The sequence below is a fragment of the Rattus norvegicus genome, chromosome 1 (genome assembly GCF_036323735.1).
Source record: "Rattus norvegicus strain BN/NHsdMcwi chromosome 1, GRCr8, whole genome shotgun sequence".
Classification (NCBI taxonomy): domain Eukaryota; kingdom Metazoa; phylum Chordata; class Mammalia; order Rodentia; family Muridae; genus Rattus; species Rattus norvegicus.
In genome coordinates this window covers 74,620,741-74,640,563 of record NC_086019.1, presented here as the reverse complement: position 1 = coordinate 74,640,563, position 19,823 = coordinate 74,620,741, and positions in this window count along the sequence as shown.

The window sequence follows — 19,823 nt, the reverse complement described above, 5'->3', positions numbered from 1 at the left end:
AGTACACAGAGCTGAATGCGGTTTGACAAAGTGGTGGCTATTTTTGTGTTACGGTTTTCATTTAACCGTTCTGTCTTCCCTCTTCCCTTTGAGGGTTTTGTCTTTGGCCAAGTTTAGACAGAGTTCCAGGGTTTTCAGATGAGAGGAAGGGGCTGGAGCAGTGGGTTGCCTGGCAACAGATGTGTTAGGACACACAGTACCAATTTCCTGTGTGGGGCTGGACCAGAGAGGAGACAGGAGGGAATGAGGGACACTCAGACCTTCACTCTTGAGAATTCCTCATCCCTGCTCCCCAAATCCTCCAAACACAACCTTCTTCTGCCAACCCTCTTCCTCCTTCCCTCCTCTTCCTCTCTCCCTCCTCCCTCCCCCTTACTTATTCTAAAAATACACGCACCGGCACACACATGCATTTGTAGTTCTTCTGAAATATTTTCTTGTTTTTTTTCAATTTACATTTTTATTTATTTAACTATTTTCTTTTGGTGGAGGGAGGGGTGGTGTCCATGTACCATGACGAGCCTGTGAGGTGGGAGGGGCACTTAGGGACAGGCAGCTCTTTCTCAGCACCAGGCGTGTTTGGGGGGCTGGACCTAGGTCATTGGGGTTAGTAGCAAGTTTTCTCCAGCCTGAGCAACTCCACCGGCCCAGTTGTTTTGGAGGCAGAGTCTCATGTAGCCTAGGCTTGAACTCATGATGTGGTTGAGGATGATCTCGAACTCCTGGTCTTCCGGTCTCTACCTCCAGAATGCTGGGATTAGAGGCTTCCAAACCACACAATGTTTATGTGGTGCTGAGGACTGAACCCAGAACTTTGTGTATGCTAGACAAGTGTTCTCCTAACTGAGCTATAGCCCACCTTTTTTTTTCTGAAAGTGTAATTTAGGTGGGCATCTTGTAGTTCCGTGTGAAGTTTGGTCATTCGGTTTGGAAAGCCTCCCTGCACCTGCTGCACTGATACCAGAGAAGGAGAAGACGGATGCAGAGTGGTTGCATAGTAAAGATTCAGAGAGGCTGGAGAGATGGCTCAGTGGTTAAGGGCACTCAGTGCTCTTCAGACATACATACAGGCAAAACACCAATGCACAGAAAATAAAGGTAAGTAGTTCCAAAAAAAGAAAAGATTCGGAGTTGGAGCCAGACATGACTTTAGTGTGAACACTCAGGAGGCAGATGTGGGTAGATCTCTGAGTTTAAGGCCAGTCTGGTCTACGAAGTGAGTTCCAGTCCGGGACAACCAGGCCTATACACCGAAACACTGTCTCAAAAAAAAAAAAAAAAAAAAAGATTCAAGGGGCAGCAGACTCACCTGCCCTGCTCCTGGCCCCTGGTTTTGCTTTCACAAAGTTGCACGGTTTCCTTTATTTCTCCAGGTGTAGGAGTAAGGGACTAGCCGAGTCTGATAGCATCAGTTCCAGACATGATTCATTGTTACTCATTTCATGTGCAGGAGAGAACAAGGGGTGGTAAATTGTGAGGTGTGAGAAGCCTCAGGATATGGGGACAGAGGAAGGCGTTGGTCTCTCCCATCAGTGTTTTTAAAATTATAATTGTCCTTATGTTTGGGGACTGGAGAGGCAGCTCAGTGACTAAGAGCACGGGATGCTCATCCAGAGGACCATTGTCCATTCCCAGCACTTGCACAGCGTCTCACAAGCAGCTGTCATTTCAGTTCCAGAGCACCCAGCGCCCTCATCTGGACTCCGTGGACACTGAATACAGACAAACACATTGCCCAGACAGACACGCAGGAAAAACATCCAGACACATAAAATTATTATCACATTTTAGTGTGTGTGTGTGTGTGTGTGTGTGTGTGTGTGTGTGTGTATGAGCTATAAGAGTTGATTCTCTTCTAGTAGCTTCCACCTTCCACCACATGGGCCCCGGGTGAACTCAGGTGGTCAGCAGGCTTGTCAGCAATAACCCACATATTCAATAACAATCAATAGCTCATATTATTGCCCCATTTTTCAGTGTTTTGAAGGCATGTTGAATTCTATTTTCACTTAAAGATGCAAGCATCCGCCTGAGATGCCTCAGAAGATAAATGCCGGCCACGTAGCATGAGGATATGAGTTCAGGTCCCAGCGCCCATATTTTAAAGTGCTGGATTAATGACCTGAGGAGGCAGCTCAGTAGGTAAAGTACTCACTGTGTGAATGCGAGCACTGGAGGTTAAGTCCCTAGCAGCAAGAACTGTCAGGTGGTCCTGGTGTAGCCAGTGCTTTCCAGGATGTGACAGGTGGTGCCCAGAGCAAGCTGGCCAGCCTGTCTAGCTAACCCCAGTGAGCTCTGTGTTCAACTGAGAGACCCCAACTCAATAAATAAAGAGAAGAGCAACAGAGAGGACCCCTAATGTCAATCTTATGCTCCACGTGCATAAACATGTGCACACTTGCCTGTAAGAAGAGAAAGAGAAAAAGATGGAGGGTGGGGAGAAGGAGAGAGAAATATAATGTTTAAAAGTTTTGACTGTGAGTTTGAGATACAGTCTGCCTTTTTTTTCTTTTTTTTCTGAGGGGAAGAATTTGAGACAGGGCTTCTCTGAGTGGACTTCTCTCTGCCCACCTCTACCTCTCAAGTGCTGGGATACAGACATGCATCATCACTGCCTCATATGCTAAACAATTTTCAATATTTATAAACACTTATAACGTCTCCACTCTATTTGAGTTTGGTTTGTTTGTTTCGTTTTTAGGCACAATCTCACATGGCCTCAAACACCCCATGCAGCTGAACTCCTTACCCTCCTGCTACTGTCTCTCACGTGATTGGATGATAAGTGTGCGCCACCATCTCTGGTGTATGCAACGCTGGGGACTGGATCCAGGGCGCTATACACGGAGCCACATCCCCAGACACAGGCTACATTTCGTCTCACCACTCATCTATACACAGATGCTTGGGTTGCTTCAACCTCTTGGTTATTGTAAATAATTATGCTTCAAGTGTGAACGCGAATGCGTTTGAGCACTAGCAAGATGGCTCAGTGGATAAAAGTCACTTGCGGTCAAGCCTGAAGACCTGAGTTCAGTTCCAGGCATCCACATGTTGTTAGGAGAGAACCGATTCCCCTAAGTTGTCTTCTGACGTCCGTCCGCACAGATGCCGCGGCAAGCGTGTGACCACGTGAGTGCACACACCACTGAATAAATGCAATTAAAAATGGGAATAGCTGAGCCCTCATGTCGATTATTTTGGGTCTTCACTCAGACTTTGAAATGCTGAATCATGTGGTAGGTCTATTTTGGGTCTAGAATTTGAAGTATGAACTTCCACTGACTCAGTCCGTGACTCACACTGAGGAAAGCCCAGTGGGGAGTAGCTTTTAAGAACCTGACGTTGGCTACCATGGAGAGCAATGCATTGTATTCTCGAAAATTGAGAAGAGTAGATTTGAAGTGTGCTCCTCACAGGAAAATGACGAATAGGCGAGGTTTTCCACACTCATTGGCTCGATTTAGTCATTCCCAAAATGTCAAGTATTTCAAAATGTCATGTTACACAGCATACGTTTTTTATTTGTCAATTAAAAATCAGCTGACTAAAGTCGGGCTTGGAGTGTGCACCTGTAATCCCATCACTGGGGAGCAGAGGAAAGAGGGTTGCATGGGGCCAGCCTGGTCTACATAGCGAGTTCTGGGCCAGAGCTACATAGCAAGATCTCGACTCACTGTCTTGAAATAGAATAGATGATGATAGGTGATTGGTAGATGGATAGATAGAAATAGGCAGATGATGGAATGATAGATATTAGATGATAAATAGATTTTAGATGTAGATGGATGTAAAGATAGGTAGATAGATAAGATGATAGATGATAGATGATTGACAGAAGACAGATGATAGAGAGATAGATGATACAGATGGATAGAAAGATGGACAGGTTAGATAGATAAATAGATGATAGATATATAGGTAAATCGTAGATATATATGTATATATATGTTTATAGATAGATGATAGAGAGGTAGATTATTGGTATAGATGATAGAAAGATGGCTAGATTAGATAGAAGATAGATAGATGATACATAGATAATAGTTGATAGGATAGATAGATGATAGATAGACAATAGATGATAGAAGACAGATGATAGAGAGATAAATATAGATATAGATGAACAGATGGACAGATGATAGATATAGAAAGATGGACAGATTAGATAGATAAATAGAGGATAGATATATAGGTAAATGGTATATATACATATATATATGATAGGTAGATTGATTGGTATAGATGATAGAAAGATGGTAGGTTAGATAGAAGATAGATAGATGATACATAGATAATAGTTGATAGGATAGATAGATGATAGATAGGTAGATGATAGACAATAGATGATAAATAGATAGATGATAGATCGTTGATAGATAGCTGATAGATAGATAATAGATGATAGATGATAGATAGACAATAGATAGATGATAGGTGATAGATCAATGATAGGTAGATGATAGATGATGAATAGATAATCACATCTATATGGTACATATCTATAACCCAAGCACTTGAGAGGTGGAGGTAGAAGGTTCAAGGCTGGGCAAGCAAGGTGGCTCAGCCAGTCAGCTCTCCATGACCCACACGGCAGGAGAGAACCAACTCCTGCAAGTTATCCTCTGATTTCCACACGAATACCATGGTAGATGCCCTCAGCCTCCAATAAATAAAATTTAATAAAAATTCAAAATAAAAGAAGTTTAAGGTCTTGGTTACATAACTAGTTCAAAACTAGCCTGGGCTGCAAAAAAAAAAAAAAAAAAAAAAAAATCTGCCAAAGGAAGAACTAAGAAAAGAAAGATGAATATTGCAAAATCAGTAATGTTTTTTTTTAAAAAATCAATTTAATATTGTTGGCCCAAAACAAAGACAGGATAATGACAGGTGCCTTTGCCAGCTGAGCCATCCTGCTGGCCTGATCTTGACTTTCTGATCCTACTGCCTCCACCGCCCGCCCGTGTACTGGAATTGCAGGTGTGTGTTATCACACCTAGTTTTCAATTTAAAGCAATTTTAATTAAAAAAAAAAAAGCAACAACAGTGAGCTTGGGGTCTCCCTTAGTAGCTACATCTCATTTCCCAAAGGATAAAACAAGACTATTCCACAGAACACTAGAGTGAAATAGAGTAAGAACCTCACATTTCCCCTTCCAGTAAAGGCTACAGATCCAGAGTTGCGGAAGGTTAAAAGGACGCCATGCTTCCTGTTCTTTCTGGGTTTGGAGACAAGGCTTGGCGCTCAGAGAGAGAAAGAGAGTATTGGCGCGGAGAGATGCAAAGCAAAGCTGCATTTCTGCAAGGAAATGTGTTTTTGATACTAGCTTTAAGGCCCCTTGTAGCTCGGTTGCCTGAGAAGGCAATGGATGACTCTGGGACCCCGCTTTTGCTGAAAACGATCGTTGGCGCCACCTAGCGGCAGGATAGGCGGCGGCGACCCAGACCTACAGCAGGCGCTTCAGAGTGGTGTAATGGCTATCGCCACTTCCTCCCTTCTAATTGAGCCTGTTGTTTCTTTTTGATGCAGAGTCTCTCTTCTGGTCATTTATGGACGTACACACAACTACCTCGTCCCGAACAACTATCCTTTATATCAATACAGATTCTGTAAATTAGGGATTTGGACAGATGTCACGGTGGATGGCGTCTGCCTGCTTCAAGGTGTTTAGAGCCTCATGCTGGAGTTATCTAGAATCATCTGGAAGCTTCTTTGCTCATTGGGGCCGTTCTGGGCTGGGATGATTCCAAGGCTGAGCTCATTCATGCTAAACAGGTACTCTACCACACTGGACTACATTGCTAGGCTTAAAATACACACACACACACACACACACACACACACACACACACACACACACACACACATATTAGCACTTGCTGTCCTTGCAGAGGACCCAGGTACAATTCCCAGCACACATATGACAGTTCATAACCAGCTGTAGCTCCAGTTCCAAGGAATCTGACATCTGCTTTTGGCTTCTATGAATACCATACTCATTGTTGCACTTACACGCACTCAGACAAAATGCTCACCATAAAATAAAAATGAATCTTCCCTTAAAAATTATATATTAATGCCAAGCAGTGGTGGCACACAGCTTTGATTCCAGTACTATGGAGGCAGAGGCAGGCAGATCTTTGTGAGTCTGGTCTAAAAAGCTCTAGTTCCAGGACAGCCAAGGCTACAAAAAGAAACCCTGCCTGTCTGGGGATATATGTGAATGAATGATACCGGGCTCAGCCTAGTCTGTTCAAACACAGCTCTCCTCCTTATGTTCCACTAAGTTTGAGGGACACCCCCACCTCTGCACCGCGGGAATTCTCTTTCCAACCGCAGGTTAGGCATACACCACACCCAAACACCTGTTTTCAGAGAGGTTCTTTATTAAGCAGGGAATAAAAGTTTAAGTGGCTGCTTTCTGACTCAGACCGAAAGACAGCAGCAAACAGCCTTGCAGTGTAACTTTTAAGAAAAGAAAAGAGGGAGGGCTGTGTTTCAACAGGCTGGGTTGAGGTGGTGTTGTTTGATTGAGCATGTTAATTAGGTGAATCAAAGCGGGCTTGTGATTGCTGGACTTCAATACTTTGATAGCTGGACCTTGGTAGTCAGCCTCAGGAGGAGGACGTGGCCAAAAATAAAAGAAGAGAAAGAAAAAAAAAACTGGAATAGACCTTGGGGACTAGCTTGAGGAATGTAATCAAATGGTTTTTAGCAAAGCAGAGGGAGTGGGCAGAGAGAAGAGCAAGGTCTGCCAGAACTATGCTCACCACACTTGAGCTAGCCAAAGTCCCTTCAAAGTTCCCTGGGTGGTTCTTAAAATTGTGCATGCATGTGTTTAACAGACGTTAAAGCATTTGAATACAGTGTCCTCGGATGGCATAAGCTCTGAGGTGGGATCCCCTAGAGTTAGAGTTACAGTACAGGTGGAAGTGAACTGAGCTCCCCATCCGTCCCCTGTAAGAGGAATGCTCATGCTTAAACGCTTCCTTACGCCACCCTGGGCTGGCCTGAATTTATAATTCTCCTGCCTCCTCCTCTCAAGTGCTCAGATTACAGATGTGCAGTCTCCTGCCCCAGCGCTGCTAGTGATTTTCAAGGGTACAATATGGTGTTGTTGTTATCATAACCGCAGCCACTATGTTGTACAGTGAAATATAATTCAGCTTTTAAAAAGAAGGAAACCCTGTCACTTCGACAACACAGATGCTCCCTGGATGGTGTTGTGTTATGGGAAATGAAGCAGGCACAGAAAAAGAAACACCACATGATGTCACCCAAATGTAGAATCTAAAAAAGTCAAACTCATGGTAGCAGAGAGTAGAATGGATGTTCCAAGAAGCGGGGAGTAGGGGTTGAGAGCAGGGCGGTGCAAAGTCTTGAAGTTTGGCGTTTGGGGGACACTGAGATGGGGCATCTTTTTATTAAGAAGTTTATTAAATTATTAACCCTGTGGGCAGACATATAGCAGAATTCGTGGGTGGTGGTGGTGATGAGTTGCCTTTGAGGAGAGTTTGGGCTTAAGAGGCAGAGTTAAGGGTGTTGCTTCTTCAGAGAAGCTTTTTCTCTGAATCGCCAGCAGGCAGCAGGGGAGCAGCTGCCCCTTTGATGTCTGACTCTAACAACCACATTTGGAGAAGTGAGAAGTACAGAGATCTGGGGCACATATTGCAGACTAGCAGACCCTCAGGGGGCTTGTGAGTCGTTGTAAAGCCGGGATGAGAGCGAGAGCCGGAGGCTGCTGTTGGTATCAGGACTTGGCTAACAGGCAGGTGCTGGTCAAAATGACAAGGTCACAGTGACAATGGAACACTGGCTGCATACTCTGCAGTATAAGAACACACACACAGGAAGAGGGAGGGGAGAGGGAGAGGAAGACAGAGAAGGAGAGCTCCACTGGTTTTGTTAAAGTAGGAAAATCTGGTCAAGCCGGTGAAGACCTAGCATTTCAGTGGGGCTGCAAAAGGGAGGCAGGTCAGAGGGAGGTGAGCTTTGCAGGCAGCGGAAGTGGAAGTGTGAAATGAGAAAAGCAGTTCTTGTCTTATTGTGGTTCCTCCCACCTCCACCTCACTTCTGCTCCAGGGTTTCTCTGTGTAGCTCTGGCTGTCCTGAAACATGCTCTGTAGATCAGGCTGGCCTTGAACTCACAGATAGGCCTGCCTCTGCCTCTCAGGAGCTGGGATTAAAAGTGCACACCACCACTCACTGCCTAGCTTCTTAAATTCTTTTGTTAATGTGACAAAGAGCCCCAGGAGGGATCCCTGGTTTCCCCCTCTATCTGTTTGTTTGCTCTGAGTTAACCTTCAATCCAGATGTCACCCAAAGCCTCAGGACCTTGATGTTTGTGAACCCTCCCCCTGCTACAGAGAGGCAAGGATAAAGAAAAAAGCACCAAGTCCATATATCTCAGAGGCAAGACTTGACCAGAGGGGCAAGAGGAAACTTTGGAATGATCGGCTGCCTGATTTCCCTTCCCTGTAGAAGTCGCTAGTTAAAGATGGCAGGAAAGGCAGATCTTTAAGGCTCGACCTACCATCTTGAATAAAAGGCAGCATAGAGACTCAGTTTCTGGTTTTGTGTATATACTGGGCTGATTACAAAAAAATATGGGGAATTCCAGGGCAAGGGAGAAATAAATGCAAGCGATTGATTGACTGCAGTTTTCAGGACATCACACAGCTCCTGAGCCAATCCACACTGAGATGACCCACATTCTGGCCTTCAGTCAGGTGAGGGGATAAACACCGCTCTTGCTTTAATGACTTTAAATGTGTGTGTGTGTGTGTGTGTGTGTGTGTGTGTGTGTGTGTGTGTAAGCTGGCATGTATGTATATGTTTACATATGCACTGGGGGCTAGAGGCTATCTTTAGGAACTGCCCACCTCATTCATTCGTTCATTCATTAATTCATTCATTTAAGAAACAACATTGACATCTATTAAAAGGGGATTTTATACAGATTTAAGCCCAGCAGTGAAAGAGGTGATCAGAGAAAGAGTAAGACACACCCAAGAGCCTGGGTACTGGGGGTAGGAAACCTTTTCTGTTTCTGATCTGCCTCTTCCCAGCGTCTGTGAGCCAACATCACAGTTCTCAATTTCTGATGACTTCACAAGTTTAGCACGCACTTCCTGGGTTTTGATTTGTTTGTGGTGTTCAAAGGCCAGATCACAACAACAAATGGTTTGTTTGCCTGTGTTCCTTAGTGGAATTAAAAAGGCAAAGTAATGGATTTAGCAGAAAAGAGGTCGCTGGCTTTTATCCCTGGTCTGCCATCAAGCAGCCCCTCGCCCATAAAACAGAAAGGCAAGGCACTCAGAGGCAGGTCAGAGGGAGGTGAGCTTTGCAGGCAGCAGAAGTGTGAAGATGGAGAGAAAAACCGCAAGGAGTTCACTAGCCTCATCATCCAGTTAAGGTGGTATCAACCTTACCACGACAGGAAACTTTCTGGTTTTTTGAAGTAAACACTGTAAAGTTCCGTTAGATGATGTGGCCCTTAGAACAGGGGATGCTGTTATGGTCTGGTCTGGGTCCGGGGGCCTGGTGAAGGAAATCAGTAGCCCACAAAAACCTCTGATAAAATGGATTTAATTAGTAGTGGACATTCTCTGACACTGGTGGTGCAGGCCACTAGCTATCAGAGAGGTCGAGGCAGGAAGAGAAGGGGGAGGGGGAAAAACAAACAGGAAGAAGAGGAAGAGGAGGAGGAGGAAGAAAGGGGGAGGGCTGGGAGGTAACTCAGTAGAGCTGTTGCTTAGCATACACAAAGCCGGTACCACATAAACTGAGTGTAGTAGCAAGCCCGGAATTCCATCGCTCAAGAAATGGAGGAAGCAGGAGGATTAGAAGTTCAAGAATACCCTCAACTCCATAAAGAACCTGAGGCCAGCTTACTGAGATGGGGTACGGGGAGGAGGGGAATGGACACAGAACAGGGAGAGAGAGAGATGAACCCCGTTTCGTATAACTTTTGCATGAGCGCCACCTGGAGGCGTGTAGTGGGATCACAGCGAGAACCTGGAAATACACAGAAAGCTCCCTTGAGGCTTCAGGTGTCCTTAGGTGACTGACAGGAGGAGATGCATTTCTAATACGGTAGTTGCAGATGAGAAGCTTGCATCCTTGTGAGAGAGCAGGAGAGGATTAGAAGGTCCAGGTGGGGAATAAAGAAATAGCTGAGTGTTCTAACGCTGCAGCTGCAGGAAACCTGCCAAAGCATTTCAATTACTGAGCTGACACTATTTTTTTCTCTCTCTCTTACGTCTGACTAATATAAAACAGTGACTGGGAGTCTTCATGACCTAAGATGCCTACAAAGGTCGTTAGCCAAACCGTCTATGTCGCACTAAGTCACAGGCAAAGATTTAGATCAAAGTTGCTGGGCATGGTGGTCCATGCTTTTAATCTCAGCATTTGGAAGGACAGACCTTTGTGAGTTTGAGGCCAGCCTGTTCTACATAGAGTTCCAGAACATCTAGAACTACACACAGCATCAAAAGCAACCAAACAAAAAGATTTGTACCTAAGGGAGTGGACCATGGGGAAATTAATAGAATGATTTCACCCATGTCTTTATTAACTTAAAAAGGTATGTAGTGTGTGTGCGTGCATGCGTGTGTGCGTGTGTGTGTGTGTGTGTGTGTGTGTGTGTGTGTGTGTGTGTGTGTCCACATGCATGCACCTGGGTGTATGAATATGCACAGAGGCCAGGAGAGGTGTCAGATCCCCTGAAACTGGAATTACAGGCCACTGTGAGCCTCTTAATGTTGGTGTTGGAAACCAAGCCCAGGTCTTCTGCAATGACAGGCTAGCAGTGTCAGACATGGGTACCGTCTCATGGAGTGGGCCTTAAATACAATTTTTTTTTTAAAAAGTGGTTGGTTACTCTCATAATACCTGTGTCATGATTGCACCAGTATGTCTTACGGGCAGGTAACAACTATAGGATGAAAGGTTTGTAGCTGCGAGATACTGATGTGAGAGACCTTGGAACGTTCAGGTCTAAATGGGATGTCTTCATCAAATCCCTCAAGGCTCAGGGACCTATTTGGAAGAAGGGGAGAAAGACTACAAAAGCCAAAGGTGCTGTTTAACTCTAACACAAGCCCAGACAGGGAAAAAAAAACCCAAACCCTGGCACACAAATGAATTCCCAGACCTTGACAACATACACAAGACCTGCTGCACAGCCTCAAGCCAGACAAAATCCCAGCACTGGAAGAGGAAAGTGGATGAGGAGCCATGTTTTATTTATTTATTTGTTTAGCTTCAAGACAGGGTCTTACTATGTAGCCCTGGCTGGCCTGGAGCTCCCAATGTAGACCAGGCTGTCCTCAAACTCACAGAGTCCCACCTACCTCTGCCTCCTGGGTACTGAAATTACGGGTGGCAGCACCCAGCCAGCCACTGGTGTTTGGCTGTGTTTATAGTACCAGACATGGATTCCCTCCTGTGAGGAGGGCCTCAGGTCCCATCAGAAAGCAATTACTTACCCAGTGCAGACTTGCCATTACCACGGCACATCATGCCTGGCTGTTCGGTAGTGTTCACACAGGGTCTCTGGCTGAATAATGCGCTGTTGAAGGCGATTCTCCCCACCATTCTGAAGAGCAAGCACTTTTTGGGAAAGACGAGGTCTAACCAGCAGGGAAGAAGCTTCTAGTCCAACCCCATCTTGTAAATAAGGTGTGCGGTATGGGATGGTATCCGTATGATTTCTTTTCCCTCCCTTCCTTCCTTCCTTCCTTCCTTCCTTCCTTTCTTTCTCTCTTTCTTTCTTTCTTTCTTTCTTTCTTTCTTTCTTTCTTTCTTTCTTTCTTTCTTTCTTTCTTTCTTTCTTTCTTCCTTTCTCTTTCTCTTCTTTTCTTAAAGATAGGGTCCATGCTGCCCCCCCCTTTTTTTGGCTGTGTAACCAAAGATGGCCTTGAACTTCTGGTCCTCTTGCCTCACCTCCTCAGTGCTTGGATTACAGGCGCACACCACTATATCCAGATGTGCTTGGGCCTGGAGCGTGGGTTTCATGAATGATGCCAGCTGTGCTACATACAGCCCAGCCCTCAGCTTGGCATCTTATTTGTGTATATCACTGTGGCTTGTTCACAGTCACCGTCTGCCGTGACTCTTTCTTGTCCTCCCCTCTTTTTTTTTTCTTTTCTTTTTCTTTTTTTTTTTTTTTTTTTTTTTTTTTTTTTTTTTTTGAGCTGGGGACCGAAACCAGGGCCTTGCGCTTGCTAGGCAAGCGCTCTACCACTGAGCTAAATCCCCAACCCCCCCTCCCCTCTTTTTAACTTCCATGTATGTGAATCTAGATTCTGCTCATGAGAGAAAGCACACAGTATCTTTCTTTCTGAGTCTGGTCGATCTCCAGCTCCAACCATTATTTTCCCGAAAGGGACATAATTTTTCTTTAAGTCTAAATGAAACTATCTTGCATGTTTATTAAATTTTGAGATAGTATTTTAAAGGGTTTTCTTTTTTTTTTTTTTCATCGTGTGCACAGGAGTATGTCAGATCCCCTGGAGCTGATGTTATGGGTGCTTGTGGACACACCCAACCTCCGTACAGGTTCTGACAACCTAACTCAGGTTCTCTGGAGGACTAGCAAATGTTCTTAAATGCTGAGCTATCCCTCAGCCCTTTAAAATAGTATTTTAATTAATTCCTTGAAAATTTCACAGAATGTATTTTGATCGTATTTACCACCTACCCTCAACTCCTCCCAGATCCACCGCCTTCCCTGCCTACTCGATTTCAATCTTTTTAAATTCATCGCTGCCTAAATACTCAGAGGTAGGACCATCCCTCGGATCGTGATCAACCCACCAGGGGCCACACCCCGGAGCAAAACTGGTTCTCTCCTCTCCCAGAAGCTATCAAGAGCTCTTCAGCCAGGGTGTGGCACTTTGAGCTTGCACAGGTCTTGTGCATCCTGCCATAACTTCTCTGAGTTTATATATGCAGCTAGCTGCCCTGCTGTGTCCACAGAACTGTCTCGTAACCATTCACCACCTCTGACCCCTCAATCTGCCTGCATTCTGTTTTCTTTTTTGAGATGCTATCTCTTTACATAGCCCTGGTTGTCTGTCCTGGAATTTACTGTGTAAACCAGTCTAGCCTTGACCTCATAGAGATCCACTAGCTTCTGCCTCCCAATTAATTACCAGGTTCAAAGGTGTGCACCACTATGCAGGCTCTGCCCTCTCTTTCTCTATTAGCTCCAAGCTCTGTGAGGATGGGATGGGATATAGATCTCCCTCTTAGGGCTAAGTACTACCAAGTCTCTTATTCTCATCTCCTGTGCATTTGTACCGTGTCTTCTTTATTCATTCCTTGGTTGATGAACACCGTTGGTTTCAAATCTTGGCTGTTGTGAACAGTATTGCAACAAGCATGTACCTGCTAGTGTCTCTGTGTTGTATTAACTTAGGGTCCTTTGCGTGTGCCCAGAATACATAGGCTAGTTCTGTCTCCTTTTTACTTTTTGAGGAACCTCTATCCCCGTTTCCATACTGGCTGCATCAGCTTACAGTCCTAGCAGCAATGAATAAAGGTCCATTTCGGCTCCTTTTCTCCAGCATTTTGTCTTTGATTTCCTGGATGACAGCCATGTTGAGTGGGGTGAAATGGAATCTCAATGTAGCCTTGATTTGCATTTCCCTGATGACTAAAGATGTGGAATGCTTTTCGTGTATTTCTTGGCTCTTCGCTTTTTTCTTCTCTTGAGAACTGCGTGTTCCTTCCATTGGCCCATTTACCGACTGGATGATGTATTGTTTGGCCTGCCTACATCTTGACAACCTCTGTGCTCACAGCTAGGGTGACCAACTCTTCTCAACATATGCAATGCATTATGAACAAATTCACCCCCATTAACGTGTGTGTGTGTGTGCATGTGTGTGTATGCATGTGTGTGTGCATGTGTGTGTGTGTGTGTGTGTGTGTGTGTGTGTGTGCAGGCAGCCACAACTGCTATGCGTCATGAGAAATCCTTCCCTACTCTTTTAAGAACACAGATGCCAACATATTGAGAGCCCCTCAGCCCTCACCCCCCATAGAACATTCTTGTGAAGTCAGGGACAGCTGGCCTCACCACTAACAGGAACCTCGTTGGAGATCACAATGAGAAAGGAAATTATCCATCTTCACTCAGCCCAACCTTTTATCCAAAACTGCAAACAAAAGAGTTTTAGTCCCATAATAATTCTCAGCTTCTTCTCCAGTATGTCCCTCGGGGATAGAGCAGATGATAAAACAAAACAGGACAAATTCATTTTTCTCACAGTCTGGAGGCTGAAAGTTGGGGATCAAATGTCACTAGTTCTCCAAGGAAGTTTTTGTTGTTGTTCAAGAGCAATGAAATTACAAAAGCTGCTGTCCTTGGCTGGCAGATGGCAGCCTTCCCACTGTGGCCTCATATGTCTTTCTTTCTTCTCTTAACATTATTTTTTTATATATGTAAGATAGATTTGTGTGTGTGTGTGTGTGTGTGTGTGTGCGTGTGCGTGCATGCCTATTGTATGCATGTGCATGCATACATTTGTGCATGTACTTGTGTGTGGGTGTGTATATATGTGTGTGCAGGTGAACTCACCTATGTGCATGTGCAGAGGTCAGAAGAGGGTATCAGGTGGCTTCCTTTGTCACTTTGGTCCCAATTAGTTTTAACTGTCACCTTAACACAGTCTAGAGCCATCTGAAAAGAATATCTCAATTGAGGGACTGCCTAGACCTTATCGGCCCTTGGGCATTTCCACAAGGACGTGTCTTGTGCTAATCAATGTAGGTTCACCTGGCCCACTCTAGGTGGCACCCTCTCTAGGCAAGATGAGCCTGTGCTGTATGAGAAAGCTGGCTAAGTGAAAACTGGTCGGCTGGTGAGCTGGCAAGAGGAACCATCCATGATTTTTGCTTTACTTCCTTGGCTGCAGAGTGAATTCCTTGATTGCATCAAATCAAACACGCCTGCCTTCAGGTTCCTGCCTTGAACTTTTGTCTTCACTTCCCTCAGTGATGGACTGTGATCCAGAAGTGTAAGCCAAGTTGCTTTTAGCCAGCACATTGTATTACAGCAGCAGAAAGGGAAGTAGACGGATGCTGGGGAGATGGCTCACAGTTAAGAGCACTGGTTGCTCTTAAAGAGGACCCCAGTTCAATTCCCAGCACCCACATGGCAGCTCACAACTGTTTTTAACTCCTGTTCCAGGGATCTGAGATACAGATCAAACACTATGTACATAAAATAAAAATAAATAAATTGTTATGGTTTGCATATGCTTGGCCTAGAGAGTAGCACTATTGGAAGGTGTGGCCTTGTTGGAGTAGGTGTGACACTGGGTGTGGGCTATAAGACCCCCATCCTAGCTGCCCAGAAGCTAGTGTTCTGCTAGCAGCTTTCAGATGAAGATGTAGAACTCTCAGCTCCAACTGCACCATGCCTGCTTAGATGCTGCCATGTTCCCACTTTGATGATAATGGACTGAACCTCTGCACCCGTAAGCAGCCCCAATTAAATGTTGTTCTTATAAGAGTTGTCTTGGTCACGGTGTCTGTTCACAGCAGTAAAACCCGAAGATGGAAGTTGGTGTTGGGATATTGTTGTAATAGGCCTGACCATGCTTTTGTTTGGAAGAAATAAGGATTTTTAGGATTTTGGATTTAGAAAGTAGTAGAATGCTTTAAGTGGGGCTTAATGGGCCATCTTAGTAGGAATAAGGCAGACTTTGTTTCTGGGGGTCATTTGAACTGTGAACTGTTCTAGAGGTTTCAGAGAAGAATAATTTTAGTATGTGGCCGAGAGACTATTCTCTGACAAAAGAAGCCTCAGAGACACCCATCGTAGACTTCGTTCTCTGGTTAAATCTCACGAAGAGCACTTTGAACAAGCATAGCAAGCCAGTAAGCAGCATCCTCCATGGCTTCTGCATCTTCTTCTGCCTCCAAGTTCCTACCATGTGTGAGTTCCTGTCCTGACTTCCTTTGGTGATGAACAGCAATGTGGAAGTGTAAGCTGAATAAACCCTTTCCTCCCCAACTTACTTCTTGATTATGATGTTTTGTGCAGGAATAAAAACCCTGACTAAGACATAAACTGTATATAAAAAAGGAAAGGGAAGTAGAACACCGCTAACTACTTTAAGGCAGGGTCTCCCCTTTACTGAAGGGCTTGCACTTTGTCAGCAAGCTAGAAGCCAGCATACGCCAGTGCCCTCCTTTTCTATCCCTAGTCATCCTCCCTCTAACTCTGTGTCCTCCTCTTACCTCCTGATTCCACATTTGAGAGAAAATAACTGAGACTTGGCTGTGAGAGTCTGTTTAATTTCACTTAACACGGTGATCCCCAGTTCATTTTCCTGAAAGATACAGAATTCTCTTTTGGGTATATACCAGATTTTCTTTATCCATTGTTCATCTAGATGGACAACTAGACTGATTCCATGCTTTGGCCGTTGTGGCTTGTATTACAGTAAACATGGATTTGCAAGGACCTTTCTTTCTCTTTTTGTTTCAGTCAAGAATATAGACTGGGGTGAGCAAGGCAGCTCAATCAGTAACACAAGGAGGGCCTGGCAATTTTTTTTAAGTCTTTATAATTTTTAAAAATACTTTATCGTATGTGTAAGAGTACCTTACCTACATATATGAATGTACACCACATGCACATGTATGCTTAGTGCCCAAGAAGGTCAGAAAGTGTATTGGGGATCCTGATACTGAGAGTACAGACAGTACTTGAACCAACATGTAGGTGCTAAGAATCAAACTGGAGTCTTCAGCAAGAATAACAGATACTCTTTATCACTGGGCCATATTTTCAGCTTCAGGACCTGATTTTTCCCCCAGAATGCAGGAGGAAAAACTAGACATGATGATAACATATCATGTAATACCAGTGTGGTGGTTTGAATATGCTTGGCCCAGGGTGTGGCACTATTTGGAGGTGTGGCCTTGTTGGAGGAAGTGTGTCACTGTGGTTGAGGGCTTTGAGAGCTTCCTCCTAGCTACCTAAGGATGCCAGTCTTCTCTTGGTTCTCTTCAGAACAAGATGTAGGACTTTCAGCTCCATCTCTAGTGCCATGCCTGCCTAGATGCTGCTATGCTCCTGCCTTGATGATAATGGACCTCTGAACCTGTAAGCCAGCCCCAATTAAATGCTGTCCTTATAAGAGTTGCCTTGGTCATGGTGTCTGTTCATTGCAGCAAAACCCTAACACACCCAGTGTTGCAGAAGTGCAGACAGGAAGATGCCTGAGGCTTATTGGTCAACAAGCCTTGCCTAAACAATAAGCTCCAGGCCAAGTGAGAGATGCTGTTTCAAAAAAACAAAGTTGATGACCCCTGAGGGACAACACCCAAGGTTGACTTCTCTACTTGCACAAGCACCCTCACCCACATGTGCACCTAAGCACACACATGCGTGCACACGCAGAGAGAGAGAGACAGAGACAGAGACAGAGACAGACAGAGAGAAACAGAGATATAGAGACAGCGATAAAGAGACAGAGATAAAGAGACAGAGAGATTAATAGACTGAGGGAGCTTCAGAGAACAGAGGGATGCTGAGTTTGGAAGCAATTAGAATCACGAAAACGAAGCTGAAGGCATCACCACTCACCCCCGGTTCCTGGATGTTTTGAATCATCTTTCTTATTTCTTGTTAAAGACCAGCTTCCTCCACATGGCGGGGACAGATGGTTCTGAGGGCTCCCAAGTTTTAAAGAGCATGACTGACTGTAAGGAGAGGACTACGGATGCTCTTCCCTCACCACCTGCTACCCTTGTGGAAACTTGGGCCCTCTGTCACAGGGAGGCTGGTAAGAAGAGAGGCCTGGATGGATGGAAGAGGTTCCTTTAAGAGCCATATTTCTGAAACTCATGCATGGGCCATGAGGGTACTGCATCCCAAATGTATGCGTTTTGTCAGCTTAATGCAGGTTGGAATCACCTGGGAAGGGAAAACTTCAGTAGAGGAATGAATTGTCTCCATCAGACTGGCCTGTGAGCATGTTTGTAGGGCATTTCCTTGACTGATAGTTGATGTGGGATGGTGCCACCCTGCACAGGTAGTCCTGAGGTCTATAAGAAAATATCAGTGTACTCACATGCATAAAGTAAATAAATCTTTAAAAAAAGGTGGTGGGGGGAGCTGGAGAAATGGCTCAGCGGTTAAGAGCACTGAATGCTCGTCCGGAGGTCCTGAGTTCAATTCCCAGCAACCACATGGTGGCTCACAACCATCTGTAGTGGGATCTGATGCCCTCTTCTGGTGTGTCTGAAGACAGCCACAGTGTACTCTCATGCATAAAGTAAATAAATCTTTTTTTAAAAATGAAAGAAAGAAACCGTGCTGAGCAAGAGAGTAAGTAGCATTCCTTAGTGGTCCTTGCATCAACTCCTGCCTCCAGGTTCCTGCTTGGAATCCTGACCTGATTTCCCCCAGTGATGGACTGTAACACAGAGGAATAAGACAAAACAAACCCTTCCCCCCGCGTTGTTTTTAGTCATGGTGTTTTATCACAGCAAATGTAATTCCCAGCATGAGATGGGACCCCTGGGAAGCAATGGGATCAGCACCCTTATCAGAGGCCCCAGAGTCTGGCTACCTCTTTCACATTGCAAGGACACAGGTGTGAAGCCAGGGGTGCTAGCTCGTCTCTGTAGTCTCAGCTTTGGGAAGCTGAGGCAAGAGGATTGTCATGAGTTCCAGATCTCATCTGTGTGTATGTGTGTGTGTGTGTGTGTGTGTGTGTGTGTGTGTGTGTGTGTATCAGCAGGTTCAGTGTCTGCTGCCAAGCCTGACAACCTGTGTTTAATTCCCAAGATCTACAAAGTAGGGAGAGCTGAACAGCTCTCCCTGAGGCTCTCCAGGGAGCTGACTGTTGCCCATAGACATTTTCTTCAATACTGTAGCCTCATAGCATGACTTTATTGGCTTGCCAGCTCCTAGATAATGACATGGATACTTTATTCATTATAAATGCTTAAGTCCTTTGTTTATGCTTGTTCCCAACTAGATCTTATACCTTAAATTGACCCATTTATATTAATCTATGTTCTGGGTACTGGCACCTACTTCTTCCTCTGAGTCTGGCTGATGAATCCTCCAGCACCTGACACTTTCCCAGAATCCTCTCTCTCCCCGAAAGTTCTGACTACCCTCTATTGGCTGTTTAGCTTTTTATTAAACCAATTAGAAGCTGTTGGAGGGAGTGTTTACAAGATGTGGTGCAGCCATATGAACAGTAAGAGTATCCAAGTCCGATCTGCATTCAAAACTCTGTTAGCACAGAAATCAGAAATCTTTGAATACAAAGACAACCTTTACATGGTGCACAATAATGTTATCCCACCATAGCCTCTGGTAAACTGTCCATTCTGTTGTAATTACCTCTCATCCACACTCCTGTAAGTAACCCTAATGACAGTGACTGATTCGTATGCTCTATCCCTTGAAGAAATAATTGAAATGTCCAAATGAATGCCATTTATACTAGCACTTAGAAATAAAAACATCTAAAGTTACTTAGAGATAAAATTGACAAAAAGAATGTACAAGACCTGTACACACACACACACACACACACACACACACACACACACAATTTTGGAAAGATAATTTTTTTTAAGACAGGGTTTCTCTGTGTAGCCTTGGCTGTTCTGGAACTCACTCTGTAGACCAAGCTGCCTTGAACTCAGTCAGAGATCTGCCTGCCTCTGCCTCCAGAGTGTTGGGATTAAAGGAGTGTGCCACCACTGCCCTGTGGACATAGAAATATTTTTGATTATGAATATTTTCTGTTTATGTTTCATGTGTGTGTGTTTGTGC